General features: G+C 35.1%; 1 non-coding gene across 1 annotated transcript; it reads right to left on the reverse strand.

Annotated features, from left to right (window-relative positions):
- Positions 1–14215: 14215 nt before the first annotated feature.
- On the reverse strand, positions 14216–14323 carry LOC148572176 (small nucleolar RNA R71). The gene has a single exon (XR_015908702.1). It is a non-coding gene; the product is annotated as a small nucleolar RNA R71 (small nucleolar RNA).
- Positions 14324–20402: the final 6079 nt, after the last annotated feature.

Below are 20402 nucleotides of genomic sequence, written 5' to 3' on the forward strand. Positions count from 1 at the left end.
TATTTATAGGCAGATCCATGTAGTGAGGTGGCCGCGCCTTTCATGTACATTCTCCAGCATCTGTTGCATCCACCTACCCATTCGATGGTCGTATATCTTCTTGATGAGGGCATCGTGCTCTTTGTCCCATATAAAAAGAAGCTGCACACAGAAACTTTAAAATTAGTTAATTAAAATATATTGTATTAAACAAAATAGAAGATATAAACTAACTAATAAGGTCTGACTATATTGAGTTTTTACCGCCTACTTTTGAAATCATCGCTCTCTGGTCTCAAAGGAGATCTTCTTTTAGCTCGGCCATGGATAGTCGTACATCAGCTTGATGACGTTGGTCATCTCCTGAGTACATGCATTGTTGTTTAGCACAAACCTATCAACAATTCGCAAACAAACCAATATGGCAACATAAATTAAAATTTTAGAAGGAAATAACCATAATATATAGAGATTATTTTAGAAATTTCAGTAGAGTTTCATCTATAACTGGAATGCGTCACAAACTCTATTCATCGACAATTAACTTAAACAACACCAATTGTCAATAATCAATGAACAACAGTCAATAATCAAGAAGAAAAATCTATAAATCCACTAAACTAGAATCAATAATCCAGAATCAGTAATCAAGATATATCAAATACTTTTAGCAGTTCAAACCTACAACCTTAAATCCACTAAAACTAGAATCAATAATCAAGATATATCAAACACTTTCAGCTTATAAAAGGCTTAAAATAGTACTTACATCATTTCGCCATCAGGCCAGATCATCAACCGTACGATGGGAGGTGGTGGAGGAGAATTAGTTGGCTGGCTTCCAGAGAGAATTCTGGCACCGAGGTGTTCATCACTAGAGGTAGCGTCGCCGAGATAGTGGACTGCTGAGTGGATAGAGGTAGCATCGTCGCCGTCGATGCAGGGACATAGTTGGGGTTAGACACCATGATGAACGACTGTTCCGATGTAGCCGCAACTTGTGACATCACCGGGGTAGTTGGATTAGAGGGAGAGGATCCAAAATTTCTAGGGGTACTGGCAGAAACTCTCCCTCTACCACGACTATGACTACGACCACTAGGCTTATCCGTAACACCTCTACCTGTCGTCATGTCTGCGAAGAGCATACCAATTAAAAATGTGCTAAACATATTCACAACATCATTCAAAATGCTTAATCAAAATAAACTAACTTAAACTTAATTAAAGAAATACATTATTCAACACAGCGTCTTATATTCTTATGGGGTGGAAACACATTGCGAAAAGTTCACGCACGCGCTATTTCTTTTAATGGAGGTATTCTAGGGATCGGAAGCTTTAATTTACATTAAGTTTCATTGCAATCGTTTTAAAATTCAATTTTGTACAAAATTTTAAAGTTCAGCCCCTGTCTTAGCAATTTCTAAAAAACAGCAAGCAACAAAATTTTAAAAAATCATGAAAAATTCAATTCTAACTCATTGCTCTTAAATTTTGGTTTGGTCATACTAGACATCTTCAAGATTGATTTAAAACACGTTTCAGACTCATATCACATCTTATGAGAAAGTTATGTAACTTTAAATTTTGTTCTGTTTTAATTTTTTCAATCATTATTAAGACAATATACGAGAGTTCAAATCCTAATCCACCCACCAAGAACTTTCAATTATTGTTACTAATTAACTCAAATACACATTTACTAAACTTTCAAATCATTATAAATTTGTAAAACAAACAAACCTTAAATCATATAATTTATTTTAATTTCTTCATCATCAAACCAATTTTTATAAATTCTCTAATTGATTCTAAATTATCATCTAATTGAAGTAGCAAGTAACTTGAAAAGGAAATTAAAACACCAAAAAATAATTTTCAAGTAAGATTAAGAACAAATAAACAATAATAAAAAATATATATAATGAAAACTTCACTAAACAACTTGAATAATCAACACAAATCAACAATAATTAATACAAATCATATTTTATAATAACTAATAACAAGTAAGAATAGCAGGAGCTTCTAACCTCACGTCGACGCCGAGAAGAAGAAGAGCAGAAGCGTTTGCAGTAGTAACGACAGCACAATGGTGAGAGAGTGCGGTTGGAGGGGCTATTGGAGAGGAGGATGTCAACGGAGAAAAGAGATGAAAGGATTAGAGACAGAGTGGGAAGTGAGAGGTTAGAGAGAGAAAGAGGAAGGCAAGAGGTTAGAGAAGAGAAGAGGGTTCATGGTTCGAATTTAGGGCACGATTATCGTGAGATAAATCCGACGGTAATATGGTGCGGGTCGCCAAAATGCAGAGTTCCACTAAAATGTTTACCCTCGGATTTTTTCGACGGTAAATCCGATGTTAAAGTTCGCGCCTATTTTTCTTGTTTTTCCACCAATTATTAGTGGGGAATTTACCATCGGAAACGGCTTTCCGATAATGATTTGACATGATGAACCTCATACCAAAATCGTCGTTAAATCTGCCGATAAATTCAACGCTAATATGCGATGCTAAATCTGACGATAAATCCGATGATACAATGTTTTTCTTGTAGTGATATATCTCTCTTATATATCATTATCAATAACTATTTATAAATTTGATAATCAAAATGTATAACATGATATTCTCTAATTACAAATAAAATTAAATTATAATTAAAAGTAAAATATTAAAATTGAAATTAAAATATAATTATATTATATTACTAATTTAATAAATAAAATATATCATATGACATTCTCTCATTAAAATTGAGATGAAATATTTTCCTCCAAAATTAATAAATTTCCTTCCTCCATCCTTTTATCTACCTTTCTTTCCTTTTCTATTTCTTCTCTTTATCCTTCTCACTCTATATATAACTTATATTTTATATTTTATATTATTAATTTGATAAACTAAAATGTTACAAAATATTTTTCATTACAATTAAAATAAAATATTTTTTTCTATAATTAATAAATTTTTGTTCTCTTTTTTATATTTTTATCTTTCTCTCTCATTTTCTATCTTTCTTTATTTTTCTATTGTACAAAATATAAAATTAATAAAATAATATAATTTAAATAAATTCATAAAATTAAGAAGAATACATTAAATTTATAATAAATATAATTAAAAAATAATCTCGTAATATTATTCATATAAAAATTATATTATTATTATATGCATATTTTTTAAATTTTTTTTATTCAGTTTTAAATTTTCACTGCTTATCTTTTTATTTATATTTTTACTTCTCTCCCTTCAAATATTTATTACATATAATTTAGAGAGAATACTATTGTTGTGATTAATAATTAGAATTAATATTCAATTATTTCAAACCTAACATACACCTAATCAAATATAAAAGTATACATATTAATTTTTTTTAAATTTTAGATAATAAATGTTAAAATTAATTATTAGTAAAAATTTAAATTCTTTTACGTGAAAATAACAACTAAAACGTTTATTATTTGATTTTTTTTATTACGAAGATCGTAGATCTTCTTAGTCGATGGAGACTTTATCCCTTATGATCTTTTTGTAAAAGTAATTTGATTCAATAAATTTTGTGCCATAATCTATAATATAAAAATAAAACCGATATTATTTTAAAAGATTTATATTCTCGAAATATTATTACAGACAAAATACTAATATAATGTATATTTTAATAACAAATTTTGAAGTTAAAAAAATCAGATATTGCAAACCAGAATAACAAAAAAGAAAAAAGAGAGTGTATTTAAATTATATATATTATAAAATAAATTAATTAATAACTATAAAATACAAAATTTACTGATCTTTACCGCTCCAAAAAATAATACTGAGACGTAGTATGTATATATTATTTGTCCACGACTCCACGTCCCGTTTTCATGACATAAAAGGAAACTAGCTTTATAGTTAAATAAAATATGATTTTTGAGTCTTGTGAACAGAAAAAGTCAATGCTAATAATTTTTACTCTTATAAGTTATAACTAACTAAACCAATAGCCGCAAATATAATTCGAGATTAATTAATGTTGCTGTTGGTCGGTTGCAATACCAAACCTTGGTGCGTTGGAGACAAGCAGGTGATGGTCAATCTGACGCGGGCACTGTTTGAATCTGTTGTTGACTTTTAGTTTTGAATGTTTTAGACAAATTCTGGGAACTTATTTTTGTAATTAAATTAAATTAAATTTTTTTCTTATACGCTTCTTACTTCTTCAGTTGGACTTTATTATGTTGATAAACTATTAAATTAATTTAGTTAAATTTAGTTCTCCAAATAATTTAATCATGTAGTATTATCAAATTTTTTATATATTAGTGATCAAGTGAATATATTATTATTGTATGATTTATATGTAAACCCAATAATATGAATCAAGTTAAAAAATATGAGAAGTTTTAAGACACTAGTTATTGATTAAGAGGTTTTTTGGATATCAAAGACGCCATTACAAAAAAAACAATAATTTTTTATCATTTATTTTAATATTTAATAACACAATTTTATGAGTTTAATTGTTAACTTATATTGTAATTATTTTAAACTATTTCTTTAAGTTTAATACCAAAAATCAAGTTTAAGAGCATAAGAAGTCTTAAGAAACTGAATAATAATTAGTTTTTCTGAATTTTAAGGACGACATATAAAAAAAACACTAACTATTCATCACTCATTTTAATACTTAATAATTTAATTTATGAGTTAACTACTAAATTATAAGTATAATTCTACTATTAAAAAAAAATATTACAATAATAATTATATATAGATCTGATTCCACGAACAAGATATCAAACAAAAGAGAAAAAGAGAATCTTATAAAAATGGAAGCACATGAAAAAGGGTGATTCATATAAAAGAAATTTCATAACATCGTAACTTCGTAGTATATGTATCATTCTAAATACGTGTATAAATATAATTTTTATTTTAGTGCCTTTCACAACTTATGCTAAGTACTGGAGTTTTTGCAAGTATGAAGTATCTCTACTATTAAAAAAGATAAATTTGAGATATTAAAAATTTGGAATAGAAGAATTATGACAATTTTGTGTTTTTGATCTATTTTCTATTATTTTGTTCAGATAATTTTTTAATTTGAAATGATAAGTATATTTTGTAATTTCTATTTGGTTTTTAATTAACTTTTCGCTTTTTTTATAAATAATTATATATTCACTTAGTAAATTAATATACCATTATACCAATTTACAAGCGGACAATTAATTGAAAATGGGATAGTTTATCGTTTGGAAGATTTAATCTATTGTACTAAATTATATCATTGGGTAGATAAGTTATTCAATAACTTTTTGTGGGCCGCTAATAATTAAAACTTAAAAGATTGTGGTGGCACGTAGCTAGTTATTATGATTAAAATTATGTACCAACTGGTCTCAAGATACCTGGGGGAGGTTGATCTGATGATTACATGCATGGCTTGTCTTATTTGCTCGGCGGCGTTGCTATATGTTACTATCATCACGCAATATAATAAACAAATATAATGATACATACAGGTGGCTAGATTTGGCTGCATATCCGATAATATTATTAGGGATGACGAGTTAGCATCGTAAATTAAATTTGTGTTAGCATCACAGTTCAATAAGGGGCGGAACCTCGTACGTTCTAAGAGGGGCAATCCCTCTCCGCTCCCTTCTGCCCGACTTTAAAATTTTTTATGTTTATAATCTTTTAAATTTTATATTACACTACATATTTAAATAATTTTCTATTCAAGTTCAATCAAGTAGGTCTAATACCAAATAAAACTCAATCTCATTAATGAACGGATATTACACTCACGAAAACTCTCCAAATATTACTAATTCACTTTACGTTTGAATATAAAAAAATATTTCTTTTTCACACTCGAAACTGCTACTGGTGGATTTTAAATTTTTCTCAAAATCTCTTAAAATTCGATCGTATTCTCTGTAGAAACTCCTACAAATTCGCGTGAAGCTTTCGATATGAAGAAAAAAAAAAAAAAAAACAAAAACAGAGACTCCGATCCGCAAGGTATGAAAAAAATTATTGTTATTATGTTCATTTAATTTCTCGTAAATCTCGCGTTTCTCCTAGTTCGATTTAAGGTTTTGTAGATTGAGTTAGTTCGTTTAGTAGATCGAGTTTTTCTAATTCCATTTTTTCTCCATAACTAGGACATAAGAATGAAAATGTGTTGTTAGTTTATTGGTTCTGATAAATAATTCGGTTCATCACTTAATTTAATTGAGTTTATTTACATACAGAAATATTTTTTTTGCTAATTGAATGTTTATCACGTTTTGTTCAAATATGAATAGAATTCGGTTCATTGCGGATCTGAGTTAGGTTCACTTGATTCTATTGTTAAGTGTTCACTTGAGTTTATTTGCAAGCAGAAATGATTTGAAATGTGACTTTCTTGCTGATTGAATGTTTATCACGTTTTGTTCAAATATGAATAGAATTCGGTTCATTGAAAAATTGAGTTAGGTTCACTTGAATCTCCTGTTAACTGTTCACCAAAACTGTTATTCCTTAGTTTAATTGAGTTCATTTGTAAACAAAATGATTTGAAATGTAATTTTCTTGTTGATTGAATGTTTATCACCTTTTGTTCAAATCTGAATCGAATTCAGTTCATTTGGGAATTGAGTTAGGTTCACTTGATTCTACGGTTAACTGTTCAACAAATTCAAACAAAATTTGGTTCATTTGTGAATTGAGTGAAGTTCACCTGTTAAATATTGACCAAATTTTTTTGTCCTTACAGCAAAATTAAAAAAGATGACGGTCACAAAAAAGGAGAAGCCGCACTATAACGTAAGCATATACACATTAAATAAACTCTACTTTTGTATTATAAATATATCATAACATATTGTTTCAAATTCTTGCAGAAAATTCACGATCTAAGATGCCAAACAAAATCAATAGCTAGGATGCTCAAAGAAATGAGTGAAGAAAAGAAAAATATTGTGGAAGAAATGGGATTTGGTGCGCTGGCACATATCCTGGAAATGAACATCTCTCACAAGCTCTTAAGGGAATTGATTCATTGCTATGATGCCTATCATGGATGCTTGAACACTCTCTATGAAAAAATATACATAACCCCTACCAAGATAAGAGATGTGCTTAAATTTAGGCGGTATTATACTTTTCACCTTTTACATTTGTATTTTTCCTTTTTTAATCTTTTTGTTATTCCTTAATTTATCTCGGTTCATTCCTTGCTTTATTTTAGGTTCATTTGAATACAGAAAATGAAACTGAGCCTTTTTGACTAATTTGTTTATATTAAAATATTGTAGGAGATCGTTTTTTTGAAAAAATTGAGTACATCAAACTGAGTGAGGAACAGAAGAAGATAATTGACAGCTTGAAAGGTGCTACTTTGGCATCTTTGACAAAATCTATCATTGATATGAGTGTTGAAGGGGAGGAGAACCGGCTGAAATTCAAGAGGACTTTTGTCGTCTTTGTCCAGAAGTGCTTCTTGCTGCCGACGATAGTAAGCACGGTCTCTGTAAGAACCGTGATAAACCACTATTTTATGATTTATCTTGTACTCAATTGAGTGGTTTTTATCAAGTCTTTGCACACTTATTCATATAATTTGCATGATTTTACAATTCCCTTTCTAATTCTGTTCTATGAATGAAAACTTGTTTCCTAAGCCTTTAAATAGTGTATTTTTAATTCCCCGTTATACCATTCGATACCGTGATCTGTGTGTTAAGTGTTTTCGGGCTTTATAGGGCAGGAATGACTTAGAGGATGGAGAGGAAGCTTGCAAAAATGGAAGGAGCACAAGAAATAAAGGAGATAACCAGCGAGAAGCGACGCGCACGCATAACTCACGCGTGCGCGTGAATTGGAGTTTTGCAAAGCGACGCGTGCGCGTGCCTGACGCATACGTGTGACATGCGAAGATGACCAGCGACGCGTACATGTGACTGACGCGTACGCGTGACATGCACTACCTGCAGAATTTGCAGAAAACGCTGGGGACGATTTTGGGCCGAGTTTTGACCCAGTTTCCGGCCCAGATACACAGACTAGAGTCAGGGGACAAGTAGAGACTCAACACACATTCTCATTCGCATAGCTTTTAGTTTTAGATTGGAATCTTCGAGAGAAAATCACTCTTCCTCTAGGTTTTTTTCACATTCATAGTTCTAGTTTTATGCTTTTTATACTTTTACTTTGGATATTGAGAAGAATCACTACCTCCGTTGAAGTCTCTATCATTCTAGTTTGCTTTCTTATTCCTTTACTCTTTTGACTACTTATTAACCCTGTTCAGATACGTATGTTGCATTTAGGGATTTATTAATGCAAAGAACCATTTTTACTTCTAATTAATTTTCAATTCCTATTTTATTTATCATGTCTTCTTCTTATATTTCTGTAAACGTTATATTCATGTCAATGGAGTAGACTCCTAACTTGACTTGGGGATTGATTAAAAGGAGACCCTTGAGTTGGAATACTTAAGTGTTAATTTTAATTGGAAGCTGTTGGCTGGCTCTCTAGTCTCTAACTCTAATCCTTCCTTGGGGAGAGGATTAGGACCTGAGGTCTATAGTTGGTTAGTTAGTTACTTGACTTTCCCTTATCAGGTAAGGGATGACTAAGTAGAATAACAACCTCTTAATATTACACTTGGGAAAATCCAACAAGGATAGAACTTCCAATTAATCATTCCCCGGTCAAGGCTTTTATTCTAATTATATAAATCTCTTTTAATTTACATTACTTTAATTCACAATCCTTTATTTTTCTGTTATTCAACTCTTAAAATTTCTCGGAAAAACCCCTGACTAATAAAATAGCACTCTTTTGTCAACTCGTTGGGAGACGACCTGGGATCCATACTCCCAGTATTTTATTCTAAAGTTTGTGACAACCCTTTCTAAATTGATAAGCGGATTTTTGTCGGTTAAGAACTGTACTTGCAACGTATTTCTTATATTAATTTCTTAATCGGCCATTTTCCGCTGCATCAATTTTTGGCACCGTTGCCGGGGAGTTGCAATTGTGTGCTAAATTATTAGTTAGTGTACATATTTTTAATTTTTGCATATTTTATTTTATTTTATTTTATTACCATGAGCTGTATGTTTCTTTCATTGAATGACGCGTTCACTGCCTGACCCAAGCTTAGCTGCGTTTGATCCTGAAATTGAAAGAACTATTTCACGTATTAGGTGAGCTCGGTGTTGGTTAGCTTCTGAGGGTGGTGAAGTGGTTCTCGCCAATTCACCAATTTCATCAGAGGGCGAATCTGAAGCGCCATCTGAGGAAGAAACAAGCTCCTTTTCTACTAATTCTGTTAAATCACATGCAGGTAATATGGCGGAGCCCAGAAGGATTACACTACAAGAGGCAGGAGCTCCAGACTTTACACTGCAACCGTATCAAGCGCGTCACCCAAATCTGGCTGCAGATTTTGAACTGAAGACTGCGCTAATCAACTTACTGCCTAAGTTTCATGGCTTACCTGCTCAAGAGCCTATCAAGCACCTTAGGGATTTTCAGACAGTCTGCTCTACTACTAGGAGTCATGGTGCAGAAGAGACTACTATTTGGCTGTATGCCTTCTCGTTTCTCTTGAGGGAAAGGCAAGGGAGTGGTTCTACACTCAACCGGAAGCAGTCGTTACCAACTGGGATCTTCTCAGAAGGGAGTTCCTGGACAAATACTTTCCAGTTGAAGTTACAGATAGACTAAGGAAAGAGATCTCCTGTATTATCCAAGGAGAGTCAGAAACCCTTTATGAGTATTGGGAATGCTTCAGGAACCTCTTAGATTCATGCCCCCACCACAAGATTGATGAGATGGTGTTGATCAGCTACTTCACACAAGGCATGAAGCCTCAGGATAAGACTACATTAGATGCTGCAAGTAATGGCTCTCTGAAGAAGTACAAGACGGCGACAGAAGCGTGGCAACTTATCGCCGATCTAGCTGAATCTACCCGGAATGCTAGGCATAGGACCAATCATCCCAAGGTTGTTGCGGAGGTTTCCTCTAGCAGTGAGACTGCTGTTCTCACACAGACTCTAGGAGAGATGACCAACATACTGAAGCAGCTCCAACTGAATCAACAACAATCTCAGCCTCCCTCACTACAACATAGTCAACAACTGGTTCCTCAGAGAGTGTGCGGGATATGTGCCGATTATAATCATTACACTAATGAGTGTCCGCAGCTCCAACAAGAAGACAACACCTTGGCAGCTACTCATAACTTCTATGACCACCCAAATCAAGGATACTATCAACAAGGCGGCAATCATAACCAAGGCGGGAACTATAACCAAGGTTGGCAAGACAACTCCAACCAAGGACGGAGGGACAACTATAATAGAGGAGATAGAAACAACCAGGAAAATCAGAGGTGGAATAATAATAACAATCAGCAGCACCGAAATCAGCAAAACCCTTCCTATCAATAGCAGAACCAGACCCAGCCTGATGAGCGGATAATTTATACGCTTTTTGACATTATTTTTACATAGTTTTCAATATGATTTAGTTAGTTTTTAGTATATTTTTATTAGTTTTTAATTAAAATTCATATTTCTGAACTTTACTATGAGTTTGTGTGTTTTTTTGTGATTTCAGATATTTTCTGGCTGAAATTGAGGGACCTGAGCAAAAATCAGATTCAGAGGTTGAAGAAGGACTGCAGATGCTGTGGGATTCTGACCTCCCTGCACTCAAAGTGGATTTTCCGGAGCTACAAAACTCCAAATGGCGCGCTTCAAATTGCGTTGGAAAGTAGACATCCAGGGCTTTCCATCAATATATAATAGTTCATACTTTTCCTGAGTTTAGATGACGCAAACTGTCATTGAACGCCAGTTCTATGTTGCAGTCTGGCGTTCAGCGCCAGAAACAAGTTGCAAAGTGGAGTTCAATGCCAGAAACACGTTACAAACTGGCGTTCAACTCCAAGAATGACCTCTCCACGTGTAAACTTCAAGCTCAGCCCAAGCACACACCAAGTAGGCCCCGAAAGTGGATTTCTACATCATTTACTCATTTCTGTAAACCCTAGTAACTAGTTTAGTATAAATAGGACTTTTTACTATTGTATTTACATCTTTGATTAGTTTTATGCTATCTTAGACCTTTATGGGGGCTGGCCATTCGGTCATGCCTGAACCTTTATCACTTATGTATTTTCAACGGTAGAGTTTTTACACACCATAGATTAAGGTGTGGAGCTCTGCTGTTCCTCATAAATTAATACAAAGTACTACTGTTTTTCTATTCAATTCAACTTATTCCGCTTCTAAGATATTCATTCGCACTTCAACATGGTGGATGTGATGATCGTGATAGTCATCATCATTCTCAACTTATGAACGCGTGCCTGACAACCACTTCCGTTCTACCTCAGATTGAATGGATATCTCTTGGATATCTAATACAGGGGACCGAGTCCGAGTTATTAGTGTCTTCGTGGTATAAGTTAGAACCCATGGATGGCCATTCCTGAGATCCGGAAAGTCTAAACCTTGTCTGTGGTATTCCGAGTAGGATCTGGGAAGGGATGGCTGTGACGAGCTTCAAACTCGCGAGTGCTGGGCGTAGTGACAGACACAAAAGGATAGTAAATCCTATTCCAGTATGATCGAGAACCGACAGATGATTAGCCATGCAGTGACAGCGCATTGGACCATTTTCACAGGAGGATGGGATGTAGCCATTGACAACGGTGATGCCCTACATAAAGCTTGCCATGGAAAGGAGTAGGATTGATTGGATGAAGACAGCAGGAAAGCAGAGATCAGAGGAACGAAAGCATCTCCATACGCTTATCTGAAATTCTCACCAATGAATTACATAAGTACCACTATCCTATTTTATATTTTATTTATTTTCATCCACTATAGTTTCTTAATACAATTTAATCCGCCTGATTGAGATTTACAAGGTGACCATAGCTTGCTTCAAGCCGACAATCTCCGTGGGATCGACCCTTACTCACGTAAGGTTTATTACTTGGACGACCCAGTGCACTTGCTGGTTAGTTGTACGAAGTTGTGAAATAGATATAAGATCATGAACGTGCGTATTGAGTTTTTAGCGCCGTTACCAAGGAATGGAATGATCACGATTTCGCACACCAAGTTTTTGCCGCCGTTGTCGGGGATTGTTCGAGTTTGGACAACTGACGGTTCATCTTGTTGCTCAGATTAAGTAATTTTATTTTAATTTTAAGTTTTTTTTATTATTTCTTATTTTCGAAAAATACAAAAAAATTTCTTCTTTTTTGTTTTTCTAAAATTTATTTTCGAAAAATCCAAAAAAAATTTTTTACAAATTCATAAAACCAAAAATATTTTGATGTTTCTTGTTTGAGTCTAGAGTCAATTTTTAAGTTTGGTGTCTTGCATGTGTTTCTTTTTTTTTTTCTCAAGAATTTTTGAAAACTCATGCATATGTTCTTCATGATCTTCAAGTTGTTCCTGGCCAGTCTTCTTGTTTGATCTTCATATTTTCTTGTGTTGTGTCTTTTCTTGTTTTTCATATGCATTCTTGAAACATTAATGTCTAAAAAATTAAAAATCTTTAAGTTTGGTGTCTTGCATGTTTTTCTTTTCTTAAAAATTTTCAAAAATAAGTCTTGATGTTCATCTTGATCTTCAAAGTGTTCTTGGTGTTCATCTTGACATTCAAAGTTTTCTTGGTGTTTATCTTGACATTCGTAGTGTTCTTGCATGCATTGAGTGTTTTGATTCATAATTTTTATGTTATGAGTCTTTTTCATATTTTTCTCTTTCTTCATTAAAAATTCAAAAAAAAAATATCTTTTCCTTATTTTACTCAAAATTTTCGAAAATATGATTTGATTTAGTCAAAAAGTTTTTAAATTTAATTGTTCCTTATGAATCAAATCAAATTTTCAATTTAAAAATCTTATATTTTCAAAATCTTTTTCAAAAATCAAATCTTTTTCATTTTACCTTCATATTTTCGAAAATTTTTTAAATTTGATTTTCAAAATCTTTTTCTTATTTTATTTCTTAATTTTCAAAATCTTTACTAACATTTAATATGATTGATTGAAAAATTTTAAGTTGTTACTTGCTTATTAAGAAAGATTCAATCTTTAAACTCTAGAATCATATCTTTTTAGTTTCTTGTTAGTCAAGTAATCAACTTTAGTTTTCAAAATCAAATCTTTTTAATTTTCTTTTCAAATCTTTTTCAAATTCAATTTTAAAATCTTTTCTAACTTCTTATCTTTTTAAAATTGATTTTCAAATCTTATCTTTTTGTTTCAATCATATCTTTTTAAATTTCAATCATATCTTTTTCAAAACTACCTAACTAATCCTCTCTCTCTTATTTTTGAAAATTCTCTCTCTCCTTTTTCAAAATTCCTTTTTAATTAACTAATTATTTTAATTTTAATTTAATTTCAACTTTAATTTTCGAAATCTAACTTTAAATTTTAATTTTTATTTTAATTAAATTTTGAAATTCTCTCTCTCATCTCCTTCTATTTATTTATTCATCTACTAACACTTCTCTCCCATCCAAAAATTCGAACACCACCTCCCTCTCTGTGTTCGAGTTTTTCCTCTTCTCTTATTTACATTACATTCTTTTCTTCTTCTACTCACACAAAGGAATCTCTATACTGTGACATAGAGGATTCCATATTTTCTTTGTTATTCCCTTCTTTGTCATATGAGCAGGAGCAAGGACAAGAACATTCTTGTTGAAGCAGATCCTGAACCTGAAAGGACTCTAAAAAGGAAACTAAGAGAAGCTAAAATACAGCAATCCAGAGACAACCTTATAGGAATTTTTGAACAGGAAGAGGAGATGGCAGCCGAAAATAATAATAATGCAAGGAGGATGCTTGGTGACTTTACTGCACCTAATTCCAATTTACATGGAAGAAGCATCTCCATCCCTGCCATTGGAGCAAACAACTTTGAGCTGAAACCTCAATTAGTTTCTCTGATGCAGCAGAACTGCAAGTTTCATGGACTTCCATCTGAAGATCCTTTTCAGTTCTTAACTGAATTCTTGCAGATCTGTGATACTGTTAAGACCAATGGGGTTGATCCCGAGGTCTACAGGCTTATGCTTTTCCCATTTGCTGTAAGAGACAGAGTTAGAGTATGGTTGGACTCTCAACCTAAAGATAGCCTGAACTCTTGGGATAAGCTGGTCACGACTTTCTTAGCCAAGTTCTTTCCTCCTCAAAAGCTGAGTAAGCTTAGAGTGGATGTTCAAACCTTCAGACAGAAAGAAGGTGAATCCCTCTATGAAGCTTGGGAGAGATATAAGCAACTGACCAGAAAGTGTCCTTCTGACATGCTTTCAGAATGGACCATCCTGGATAGATTCTATGATGGTCTGTCTGAATTAGCTAAGATGTCATTGGATACTTCTACAGGTGGATCCATTCACCTAAAGAAAATGCCTGCAGAAGCTCAAGAACTCATTGACATGGTTGCTAATAATCAGTTCATGTACACTTCTGAGAGGAATCCTGTGAGTAATGGGACGCTTCAGAAGAAGGGAGTTCTTGAAATTGATACTCTAAATACCATATTGGCTTAGAACAAAATATTGACTCAGCAAGTCAATATGATTTCTCAGAGTCTGAATGGAATGCAAGCTGCATCCAACAGTACTCAAGAGGCATCTTCTGAAGAAGAAGCTTATGATCCTGAGAACCCTGCAATAGTAGAGGTGAATTACATGGGAGAACCCTATGGAAACACCTATAATCCCTCATGGAGAAATCATCCAAATCTCTCATGGAAGGATCAACAAAAGCCTCAACAAGGCTTTAACAATGGTGGAAGAAACAGGTTTAATAGCAAGCCTTTTCCATCATCCACTCAGCAACAGACAGAGAGTTCTGAGCAGAATCCATCTAGCTTGGCAAATATATTCTCTGATCTATCTAAAGCCACTCTAAGTTTCATGAATGAGACAAGGTCCTCCATTAGAAATTTGGAGGCACAAGTAGGCCAGCTGAGTAAAAGGGTCACTGAAATCCCTCCTAGTACTCTCCCAAGCAATATAGAAGAAAATCCAAAAGGAAAGTGCAAGGCCATTGAATTGACCATCATGGCCGAACCCACAAGAGAGGAGGAGGACGTGAATCCCAGTGAGGAAAACCTCCTGGGACGTCTAATGATCAATAAGGAGTTCCCCTCTGAGGAACCAAAGGAATCTGAGACTCATCTAGAAACCATAGAGATTTCATTGAACCTCCTTATGCCATTCATGAGCTCTGATGAGTATTCTTCCTCTGAAGAGAATGAAGATGTTACTGAGGAGCAAGTTTCCAAGTACCTTGGTGCAATCATGAAGCTGAATGCTAAATTATTTGGTAATGAGACTTGGAAAGAAGAACCTCCCTTGCTCACCAATGAACTAAGTGATCTGGATCAACTGACATTGCCTCAGAAGAAACAGGATCCTGGAAAGTTCTTAATACCCTATACCATAGGCACCATGACCTTTGAGAAGGCTCTATGTTACCTTGGGTCAGGGATAAACCTCATGCCACTCTTTGTAATGGAGAAACTGGGAATCTTTGAGGTGCAAGCTGCCAGAATCTCACTAGAAATGATAGACAATTCAAGAAAGTAGGCTTATGGACTAGTAGAGGACATGTTAGTAAAGGTTGAAGACCTTTACATCCCTGCTGATTTCATAATCCTGGATACTGGGAAGGAGGAGGATGAATCTATCATCCTTGGAAGACCCTTCCTAGCCACAACTAGAGCTGTGATTGATGTGGACAGAGGAGAATTGATCCTTCAACTGAATGAGGATAACCTTTTGTTTAAAACTCAAGGATCTCCTTCTACACCCATGGAGAGAAAGGATGAAAAGCTTCTCTCAGTACAGAGTCAAATAAAGCCCCCACAATCAAACTCTAAGTTTGGTGTTGGGAGGCCTCAGCCAAACTCTAAGTTTGGTGTTGAACTCCCATATCCAAACTCTAAGTTTGGTGTTGGGAGTCTATAAAATTGACCTGATCACCTGTGTGGCTCCATGAGAGCCCACTGTCATGCTATTGACATTACAGAAGCGCTTGTTGGGAGGCAATCCAATGTTATTTAATCATTTTTATTTTATTTTCTCGTTGCTATTTCATGTTTTATTAGGTTGATGATCATGTGGAATCACAAAAAACTACTGAAAAATCAAAAACAGAATGAAAAACAACATTGAAAACAAAACACCCTGGAGGAAGGGCTTACTGGCGTTTAAACGCCAGTAAGGAGCATCTGGCTGACGTTTAATGTCAGAACAGAGCATGAAACTGGCGTTAAACGCCAGAAACAAGCAGCATTCTGGCGTTTAAAAGCCAGGAATGCACCCCAAAGGAAAACTGGCGTTCAACGCCAGAAACATGCTACAGACTGGTGTTGAACGCCCAAAACAAGCATGGAAGTGGCGTTTAACGCCAGAAACATGCTGCAATCTGGCGTTAAACGCCAGGATTGCCTACAGAGGGTATTTACACGCTTAATTGGAGCAAGGATGATTAAGTTCTTGGCCTCACTGGATCTGTGAACCCCACAGGATCTCCTCAGGATCTGTGGACCCCACAGGATCCCCACCTACTTCTTCTCTCCTCTTCACACCTTTTCATAACTCTCTTCCCCAAATACCCCTCACCAATCAACTCAATCACTCTTTCCCATCACCTCTTCACCAATCACATCCATCCTCTCTTCCCCAAAAACCCCACCTACCTTTAAATTTAAAATAATTTCCCTCCCAAACCCCACCCTAAATGACCGAACCATAAACCCCTCCCCACTCCTATATAAACCCCTCATTCCTTCTTCATTTTCACACAACACAACCCTATCTTCACCCCTTGGCCAAAACCATTTCTCCCTCCATCTCCTCCATTCTCTTCTTCTTCTTCTAATTCTTTCTTTCTTCTTTTGCTCGGGGACGAGCAAACATTTTAAGTTTGGTGTGGTAAAAGCATAGCTTTTTGTTTTTCCATAACCATTCATGGCACCTAAGGCCAGAGAAACCTCTAGAAAGAGGAAAGGGAAGGCAATTGCTTCCACCTCTGAATCATGGGAGATGGAGAGATTCATCTCTAAGGTCCATCAAGACCACTTCTATGAAGTTGTGGCCAAGAAGAAAGTGATCTCTGAGGTTTTTTTCAAACTCAAAAAGAATGAGTATCCGGAGATCTGACTTGAGATCCAAAGAAGAGGTTGGGAAGTCCTCACCAACCCCATTCAACAAGTCGGGATCTTAATGGTTCAAGAGTTCTATGCAAACGCATGGGTCACTAGAAACCATGATCAAAGTGTGAACCCAAACCCAAAGTATTGGCTCACCATGGTTCGGGAGAAATACTTAGATTTCAGTCCAGAAAATGTAAGGTTGGCGTTCAACCTACCAATGATGGAAGAGAACGCATGCCCCTACACTAGAAGAGTCAACTTTGATCAAAGGTTGGACTAAGTCCTCATGGACATATGTGTGGAAGGAGCTCAATGGAAAATTGACTAAAGGGGCAAGCCGGTTCAACTAAGAAGGCTTGACCTCAAACCAGTGGCTAGAGGATGGTTGGAGTTCATTCAACGCTCAATCATCCCTACTAGCAACCGGTCTGAAGTTACTATAGACCGGGCCATCATGATCCATAGCATTATGATTAGGGAGGAAGTGGAAGTTCATGAGATTATACCTCAAGAACTCTACAAGGTGGCTGACAAGTCCTCTAATTTGGCAAGTTTAGCCTTTCCTCATCTCATTTGTCACCTCTGCAATTCGGCTGGAATTGACATAGAGGGAGACATCCTCATTGAAGAGGATAAGCCCATCACTAAGAAAAGGATGGAGCAAACAAGAGAGCATGGACCTCAACATGAGCATGAGGAAATTCCTCACCATGAAATCCCTGAGATGCCTCAAGGGATGCACTTTCCTCCACAAAACTATTGGGAACAAATCAACACTTCCCTAGGTGAATTAAGTTCCAACCTGGGACCATTAAGGGTGGAACATCAAGAGTACTCCATCATCCTCCATGAAATTAGAGAAGATCAAAGAGCTATGAGGGAGGAACAACAAAGACAAGGAAGAGACATAGAGGAGCTCAAAAGCACCATTGGTTCTTCAAGAAGAAGAAGACGCCACCCTCACTAAGGTGGACTCATTCCTTAATCTACTTGTCTATTTATTTTTACTGTTTTTCGATTATTATGCTTTATGTTTGTGTCTTTATGATCATTAGTATTTAAATGTTTATGCCTTAAAGTTATGAATGTCCTATGAATCCATCACCTCTCTTAAATGAAAAATGTTTTAATTACAAAAGAACAAGAAGTTTATGGTTTCGAATTCATCCTTGAAACTAGTTTAATTATCTTGATGTGGTGACAATACTTTTTGTTTTCTGAATGAATGCTTGAACAATGCATATGTCTTTTGAAGTTGTTGTTTAAGAATGTTAAATATGTTGGCTCTTGAAAGAATGATGATAAGGAGAACTGTTATTTGATAATCTGAAAAATCATAAAATTGATTCTTGAAGCAAGAAAAAGCAGTGAATACAGAAAGCTTGCGGAAAAAAAAAGAGAAAAAGCAAGCAGAAAAAGTCAAAAGCTCTTAAAACCAAAAGGCGAGAGCAAAAAGCCAATAGCCCTTAAAACCAAAAGGCAAGGGTAATAAAAAGGATCCCAAGGCTTTGAGCATCAGTGGATAGGAGGGCCTAAAGGAATAAAATCCTGGCCTAAGTGGCTGAACCAAGCTGTCCCTAACCATGTGCTTGTGCGTGAAGGTGTCAAGTGAAAACTTGAGACTGAGCGGTTAAAGTCAAGGTCCAAAGTAAAAGAAGAGTGTGCTTAAGAACCCTGGACACCTCTAATTGGGGACTATAGCAAAGCTGAGTCACAATCTGAAAAGGTTCACCCAGTTATGTGTCTGTGGCATTTATGTATCCGGTGGTAATACTGGAAAATAAAGTGCTTAGGGCCACGGCCAAGACTCATAAAGTAGCTGTGTTCAAGAATCAACATACTGAACTAGGAGAATCAATAACACTAACTGAACTCTGAGTTCCTATAGATGCCAATCATTCTGAACTTCAATGGATAGAGTGAGATGCCAAAACTATTCAAGAGGCAAAAAGCTACAAGTCTCGCTCATTTGATTAGAGCTATGTTTCATTGATATTTTGGAATTTATAGTATATTCTTTTCTTTTTATCCTATTTGATTTTCAGTTGCTTGGGGACAAGCAACAATTTAAGTTTGGTGTTGTGATGAGCGGATAATTTATACGCTTTTTGGCATTATTTTTACATAGTTTTCAGTATGATTTAGTTAGTTTTTAGTATATTTTTATTAGTTTTTAATTAAAATTTATATTTTTGGACTTTACTATGAGTTTGTGTGTTTTTCTGTGATTTCAGGTATTTTCTGGCTGAAATTGAGGGACCTGAGCAAAAATCAGATTCAGAGGTTGAAGAAGGACTGCAGATGCTGTTGGATTCTGACCTCCCTGCACTCAAAGTGGATTTTCTGGAGCTACAGAACTCCAAATGGCGCGCTTCTAATTGCGTTGAAAAGTAGACATCCAGGGCTTTTCAGAAATATATAATAGTCCATACGTTGCCCGAGTTTAGATGACGCAAACTGGCGTTGATCGCCAGTTCCATGTTGCAGTCTGACGTTCAGCGCCAGAAACAAGTTGCAAAGTGGAGTTCAACGCCAGAAACACGTTACAAACTGGCGTTCAACTCTAAGAATAACCTCTCCATGTGTAAACTTCAAGCTCAGCCCAAGCACACACCAAGTGGGCCCCGAAAGTGGATTTCTACATCATTTACTCATTTCTGTAAACCCTAGTAACTAGTTTAGTATAAATAGGAATTTTTACTATTGTATTTACATCTTTGATTAGTTTTATGCTATCTTAGACCTTTATGGGGGCTGGTCATTTGGCCATGCCTGAACCTTTATCACTTATGTATTTTCAACGGTAGAGTTTCTACACACCACAGATTAAGGTGTGGAGCTCTGCTGTTCCTCATAAATTAATGCAAAGTACTACTATTTTTCTATTCAATTCAACTTATTCCGCTTCTAAGATATTCATTCGCACTTCAACATGGTGGATGTGATGATCGTGACAGTCATCATCATTCTCAACTTATGAACGCGTGCCTGACAACCACTTCCGTTCTACCTTAGATTGAATGGATATCTCTTGGATATCTAATACAGGGGACCGAGTCCGAGTTATTAGTGTCTTCGTGGTATAAGTTAGAACCCATGGATGGCCATTCCTGAGATCCGAAAAGTCTAAACCTTATCTGTGGTATTCCGAGTAGGATCTGGAAAGGGATGGCTGTGACGAGCTTCAAACTCGTGAGTGCTGGGCGTAGTGACAGACGCAA

The sequence above is a fragment of the Arachis ipaensis genome, chromosome B3 (genome assembly GCF_059453495.1).
Source record: "Arachis ipaensis isolate K30076 ecotype BB chromosome B3, ASM5945349v1, whole genome shotgun sequence".
NCBI lineage: Eukaryota > Viridiplantae > Streptophyta > Magnoliopsida > Fabales > Fabaceae > Arachis > Arachis ipaensis.